The sequence below is a fragment of the Marmota monax genome, unplaced genomic scaffold (assembly GCF_021218885.2).
Source record: "Marmota monax isolate L192 unplaced genomic scaffold, Marmota_monax_Labrador192_F-V1.1 WCK01_AAM20220418_F8-fsc00036, whole genome shotgun sequence".
Classification (NCBI taxonomy): Eukaryota; Metazoa; Chordata; class Mammalia; order Rodentia; family Sciuridae; genus Marmota; species Marmota monax.
In genome coordinates this window covers 13,868,134-13,875,810 of record NW_026694491.1, presented here as the reverse complement: position 1 = coordinate 13,875,810, position 7,677 = coordinate 13,868,134, and positions in this window count along the sequence as shown.

Here is a 7,677-nt window from a genome sequence, read left to right as displayed (position 1 = left end):
GAGTAAACTAGTGAAGAGAAAGATTCTGAAGATAAAAGTGCATGACAGAGTAATTAATGACACAAGTTCCCAAGGGAGTAGAGAGAATGTGGTTTGAAGATTGGAGATGAGAGGAAAATACTTGAAGCCCAGCGACATCAAGTGAATAGAGAACAAGCTTAAAGAGGGAGAATCAAGAATTAGAAGGTCTTCCAGTTATGCTGCCTGGACATTTCTTTGAATTGGTTGAAACTGGCTTTAAAAAAAATAGCACTGTAATGTAAAAGTGAATGCATTATTCCTTCATGATTTAAAACAAATATGTTTCAAATATAATAAGAGGACTTTATAGTTTTTTTTCCATGTTTCTATTCAAATCAACAGGGAAATGGGTGCAAGTTCATGAGGACAATATTTATACATCAAGGTTTTTGTCTTTGAGCAATCCTTTGAAAAATATTTCTTGAAAATTATGCTAAGTCACAATTTTTCACAGGCATTAGGATAGCTTAATTCACTTTTGTAGTAAGGATCGTTGTCTGGTTGAATATTCTCTTTTTTAATATTATTGCTTTTATCCTAACAAAGATCAGGGAGTTGCGTCTTGACTGTTACATGGAGCATCATCAACACAGGACCATGCTGATAAAAATTCAAGCACTTGAGATGTGTCCATGGACAGCTACTTAATATCACTTGAAATGACTATGTGAATTAATCAACTGAGCTTGATGGATTTTCAATTTGGGCATAAATCTATATTTTTTGGATATATCTGAAATATTTGTATTATCTTTCCAAACAACTTTTAATTCATTCAAATACTGAGACTTTTAAGGAAAGTCAACTTTCCCAAGTTGGAATACAAATTTCAGGATTCTACTTTTTGCCTCATAAAATGACTTTAGGAGGTTCATTTTAAAAATGTGCTGATAGGTAAAAATTCATCAAATGCAGGATAAATGCTTCCAGACTTCTATTGCTATTTCTATCTAGGCTGGACAAGCCTATCTATGATCTTATTGTTATTCCATTCTGACTAATTTTCTTTATATTTAATGACTCTTTTACATGTCTTCTTTGTGTTTTACAAATATTATTCATCTGCTTATTTTGTCACTGAGATTTGTTCTTTACTCTTTAATATCCATGAGGATAATTGTATCGAAAATGCTTCCTGTTTCCCTCCCCACAAAGTCAATTCTTATGCATTGTTCTTTTTGCTATTCAAGGTCAAAACAGCCCAAATCCTGCAGCCATGATGGCTTTAACTTTAGTGAAAAGTAGGTAGCTATCCGTTCCAGAAACCCTGTATAATTTATATGGTGTGGGCAATATCTTTAGCACTCTGCATGAAAAAGGTTTCAAGTAAAATCTTGCTGGTCTTCCACTCTAATGTAACACCTTTATATCTCACATGAGGTCATCAAAATCATATGTGCATTTATTTCTTTGCACAAATGGCGATGTGAGTAACATATTGAAACTTAACATGATTTTTCCATTGCTGCTAAGGTCACAAACAACTTTAACTCAGCTGGAAAGATAACACTTTATTTCTTAAACACTTTTAAGGGTAAGAGTTTCCACTTTCTTTATAACCCAAGTCACATCAGAAAAGATTTGCGATTACTATTTGTAAGAGAGTGTTTGACTTCTGGTCCAAACTCCTGATTTTTATACACATTTGGTTTCAACATCTATGCTGTCCTTTACTCCCGATGGGGTACAAATAGCCACAGTACAATATGAAATAATATTTTTAAACTTTATTCCTACTGCATATATATGCTTGAAAATAGAAGTTATGTAAGAAAAATAGAAGTTATGGGAAATACATCTGTCCAGATTTATAACAGAATTTGGAAAAGATCCTGGTGTAAACTGAAAAGTTATAAACTGGCCTCCCAAACTAGCTGCTGATAACCTGCTTCATCTGTCTTATGTCTGAGAGCAAAACCTCACTTAGGGATGGGCCAACCTTTCCAACTCAGAAGTCAACATGAGAAGAACCAGTGACAGTGTAGGTGGGAGATGATTTATGTACCTTTTTGACTCCCCTTACAATCATCAGACACTCATGGAAATATTTCAGTGATCTTTTTGTTCTATTTATGCACAATGTTGTCGAATTTTGTTTGCAGAATAATATCTGGTCTAAGAGATTGGTTAATGTTTTTTTTTACAATGACAAGCATAAATAATTTTCAAAGTATGTTCTCAGTCATTTTATCTCAGCTACAAGATTACTGAAAATTAAGCAGATTAAATGATTGTCCCATTTTCCTGTTTTTTCTTTTAAACTGAAGCTAGAAGTATTTAAAATAATCTTCTCAAAGTCACACGTTTAATAGTCAAGTGCAATTCTAGATTCCTCTCTCTTTACCCAGTGCTCTCTTTACTGTGTACACAATATAAATTGAAATAAGAAGCATTCATTTTTTTCACATTACGAATCTTATGCTGGCATTTAGTGTTTAATGTCTTTCATGCTTAGACAAACTAGCTTTACCCAATTCTCAACTACACAAAAGCCTCTTTATCTGTTAGTATAAATCAATTAACCTCCTTTACTTTCTGCTGAGAGTTACAAACTTCAAATGAATAGCCCATTAACTTTGACAGTGTGCCCAGAATACGATCAACAATAAAAACAAGCATCTATGTGATGTGCAGAATGCACTACTTTCTATCAAGTTTTCTTATATATCCTTAAAAAGGGCCAACAGGGATGAGTTTTGATGTTTAATTTAGTAGCAAAGTTTTGGTGATAGAAAAACCGTCATGGGTGATTCCTTTGCAAAAACTATTTTCATTTCACATAGTTTTCAACTAGTCTCCTCCTAACAGGAAGGTACAAGAATTTCAGCATTCTGTGTGCCAAACAAGTGCATGTTCAGAGGGAAGTATACAATGGGGAAATGAGCCAAAAATGCAATTTATATACCACTTAGCCAATGATTTATGAAGCTTTCTTTCCCTAGGAGAAAGTAAAACTATTTTATTTATTTCATTGAACAAAAGAGGTCACATAAAGTCATCTGAAACATAACTAAAATCCAAGAATATGGAAAAATCAGCATTGGAGTCAGTTTTTTCACTGTGACCAAGAGACCCGACAAGAACAATTTTAGAGAAGGGAAAGTTTACTTGGTGCTCCTGGTTTCAGATATCTACGGCTAATTTCTTTGCTTTGTGCTTAAGGTGAGGCAGAACATCATGACAGAGTAGTGTGGAGGAGGAAAGCAGCTCAGGACGTCACAATGAGGAAACAAAGAGAGAGCTCCACTCACGAAGGACAAGATATATACCCCAAAGGCACACCCCCAGTGATCTGTCACCTCCAGCCACACCCTACGTGCCTAGAGTTATCACCCAGTTAATCCCTAACAGTGAATTAACACACGGATTGATGAAGGTGTCATGACTCAATCATTTCACCACTAAACTATCTTTCATTGTCTTACACTGGAGATTTGGGTGGACACCTCATATTTAAACCTTAACAACAGGTACAGTGGAAATAAGTTTGCTGGTTTGAGAAGATAACATCCTTGTAGCTTTGTTATTCCTTCCTTCTTCCCTTTCTTCCTCCCTTTCCACCTTCTTCCTTCCTCTCTTGATGATGAAATTCTCATTTTCAAATGAAACCTGTGATAGCTTTAAAAAAAAAAAGTTCAGAACATGTTATATAAATAACTGTTACATAGTCGCCATTTTTTCATCTGCTTTGGGTTACAGTGATGACTTACCAGGACATATCACCTTCTCTGTAATATGGTCCTCTAAACATACCAGGGTCACAACTCTGACCACAGGCAATTCACCCTGGTCTACACCCTGCTCAACCAGACAAGTCTCTGTAACAGACCCTGTTAAACCAAACAACTGCTTGGCTATTGTGGCGATAAGGAGATAAGGAATGCTGTGAAAGTGTCCACCTGCTTGCCCTTAACTTCCAAAACTCTCTTTAAAGTTTGGTAACAAGCAGTTCATTGACTGGCTCTGACCAAGCCACAGTCATTCCTTTTCTGGCTTTTACCAGTAAGTAATTTTCTTTCTGGATTTCTCTCTTCTATAGTTTGCCTCTAATAAAATTTCCCCATACAATCCAGATGATCTTTTCAGAATGGAAATAATGGCACATTCTCTGGCTTAAAATCCTTCATGGCGAATATGACACACTGATTACCTTCATTGGATCACCACACATTGTATACATGTATTAAAGTGTCACACTGCTCTCCAAAATATGTACAATTATTATGTATCAATTAGAAGTAAAAACATCTAAAAATTTAAAGTGCTGCATCAAACAGTTTGTCTTAGGAGTCCAGAATAGGCAAATATATGAAGGTAAGAAAGTAGGTAAAGGAGTGCCCAAGGTAGGGGCATGGTGAGGGGCGGATAAGCAGAAGGGGGAGACTTTGGGAAAGACTGCTGTCAGTTATGGAGTTTCTCTTTTAGGTGATGAAAATCCTTTAAAATTAATTATGATGGCTCTATAACAGTGACCACATTAAACACCTCTGGATTGTATATTTTAAATCAACGAGTTTTATGATTTATGGATTATACTCAATAAAACTGTTTATTTTAAAAAACATTGAGAATGGATTTTTCTCAATGTGTTCTGTCTTCAAACTAATTTGAGAGAACATTTATATTAATATATTATGTACAGCATCAACAGTGCAAAAAAAAAGTAACTTGTACACATTCACACTATGCATCACTTTGAGTTCATGAAAAGACCATAAAAAGACACAGTGTATTTTTGTTATAGTCTTAAGATTCGTGTTTGACATTCAAACTACAGTGCCTTTCACAGAAGAAGATTCCTGTGGTATCATTTGTGAGTCTCATGACAAGTATTTGTTGAGTAAAGAACCAGAAGCAGCCAAATAGTTGTGGTAGTCATGGTTGCTGTCCATCTGACACCCTGCTTTTTCTGAGTAGCAATGCTACTATGTAGCTGTGTGCCCAGAAGAGCAAATGTAGATTTGCCTTAAGCAATCATGACAACCCGCCCCCTGCCGCTACCACCCCTCCTGCTTGTGAGGGGATTTGGTGAAAGATCTTACCAGTTGTCAAAAGAGATGCAAAAAGAGCAAAAAGTTCCTGTCTTTGAACACGACTTCATGAAGACACAGTATGTAGAGAAAATAGTTTAAGAACTACAGAGAGACTGCCTAGGAAGCCTGGATCTACTTCCCAGTTCTATGAGACAATTAAGTATTTTCTTGAATAGAATGGTGATTTTCAAACGTTAATGTGTGTCTGAATCATTTGGGAAATTTTATTAAGTTTATGATAATAATTCAGTACTTCTATAATCACAGGTGAGGTTCATGCTTCTGATCCACAGTTCATACTTTTGGTAGCAAAGGTTAGGCCTCATGTTTGTTAAGGTTTGTATTACTTATGTCTGAAAGCTTGTTAAATGATATATTATGCACATTAAATCTGCATTGATTGAGAAATTGATTGCTCTTGATCTCCATATTCATTAGTTGTATTAGTATATATAAATTAGATAATTGATTTGAGTTATTTGAAACAGAAAAGAAGGTCATATTGTTGTATCTTATCATAAACTCTGCTTTTATTTGTAGAGGTAATCAAATGACTAGAGGTTGCATTTTGTGATAGCATTGAAAATTGTATTAAGTAGCAACTGCTGTTGAAATTTTAGCCTTATATTTACATTTGATGAAGATATAACTTTTTCACTACAAATTTTTAAAATTGATAACTACTGGAAGCATTTTTGTGGGCTCACAAAGACAAATTAACTATTAAAGATGTTCATTTGGCAATCTAATTTAATTAAAAGAAAGTTTGCTTTGGAGCTCAGAAGGTAATTCAGTGGTAGAGAACATGTTCAGCATGTATGAGGCTGTGGGTTTGATTCCCAGCAACACACACACATTTTCTCAATTAAATCAACTGTTTACGCAGATACATAAACCAAAAAAAAAAAATTATTACAGTAAATATTTTGAATGTTTAGAGATATGTCAATGTAAACTGAAACACATCTGAGCAGGGACAAGAGAATCAAAATAGTGCAGAATGAAAGATGCCACTCTAAAAAAAAAGAATGTAAATCCAAGTTTTCGGAATCGGGCCTTTCACTTCACATAGTACAGGCATTGCTTCTCTGTAACAACACAATGGTTATAAATATACTGTTGGGGAAAATGAACATAGTGAACAAATTGTAATCAGTACTAAAATTTACCTGATAAAATATATCTGTTGCCTCAAAGATGAAAACATGTTTGAGTTTCATGGTAAACATAAGATTGCCTCTTCCGATGATTGCCTGTTACTTACAGGAATTGAATATTCTTCAGAGATGCTGCGATTATTGCTGTTGGTTCACTATTATTTATCTAATGCATCCAAAATATGTTTTGAATAATGAAAGTAACTGTTGCAAAGAAATCTAATTTCATCACACTCCTTTTTCATATTTTCCCAATCAAAATAAACATTATGTTAAAATCAAAAGTTCATTCTTCTCTGAGAATGAGTAACTAGCTGGATTAGCAGCCAACCCAGATACAAGGCTAACTGATAGTTCAGCAATCCAGGAACATGCTGTTGACTTTGGCCATTCCTTAGGAATGTTTATCCAAATATTCAGGGTGGAGCTGACTTCAGCTTTTCTTTCTGCTAGCCTGATGTTTAAAATAAAATCTTCTTTTGCAAATCTCCTTCCTACAAGTGATTATTCTCTGGTAAAATTATAAGAAAAGTAGTTTTAAAATCTCATGAATTTTCATAGACCCTTAATCAACTCTATTTCTATAAAAATTCAGAGCTTGGTTTAACGGATGAAGAAAGGGATGGTTATCTACACTGCCACTTTGTAGGCAAGTAATTATTACAGGCAAGTTTATGTTTCCCAGGTACTGTGGATTCAACATCATTTCCCTCTTCTCTGCATCTTAGAACTGCCTCAAATATCTAATTATATGTTAATTAAGTACCATCAATTTATAAACAGAAAAATTTACTACCATGTTTCCTGCCTGGTGATACCTATGCTCTTTGGGTTATATGATTTGTTTGTGTGTTTTATATGCATTATTTGTATCAAATATTTTTATATTCTATAGAGATACTAGCTTATAGACTGAATCATCTGTGATTAAGAAATATAGATGAACATAAATATCTTAATTTTTGCAGTATTGGAAATTTCATGTTAGGTATGTTCTCTACCCTGAGCTATATCCCAGACTTTATTTATTTCTTTAATAAACAATTTTAATCATTTATCCTCCCAAGAGACTGCTAAAGAAAATGTTCAAGGAAAAGTTTCATTCATAACAAATATTGTGTATAGATGGTGCCAACCACCAACTTATTGAATACTAAAATGGTTGATTAACAGATGAGAACAGGTCGTTCTAATTTGAAAGCTTTTAGATATATTACATAAAACTGGTGTGCTGTGATTTGGCCAAATGGAGCAGGTAAAGGTTTTCAAACCAAACTAGACATATTGGTTCACATTGGCATATCTAATGCTGAATTACCCTTGTTTCTTCCTTGTAGAATTTTTAAAAAGAGAAAAAAAAAGATTACAGCTGTGAAAATGGTAGAATCAAAAATACTAATAGCATAACTAAATACATAGATATTAGATAACTTTATAACTTTTTTCAAACTTCCTATGCACTTAAA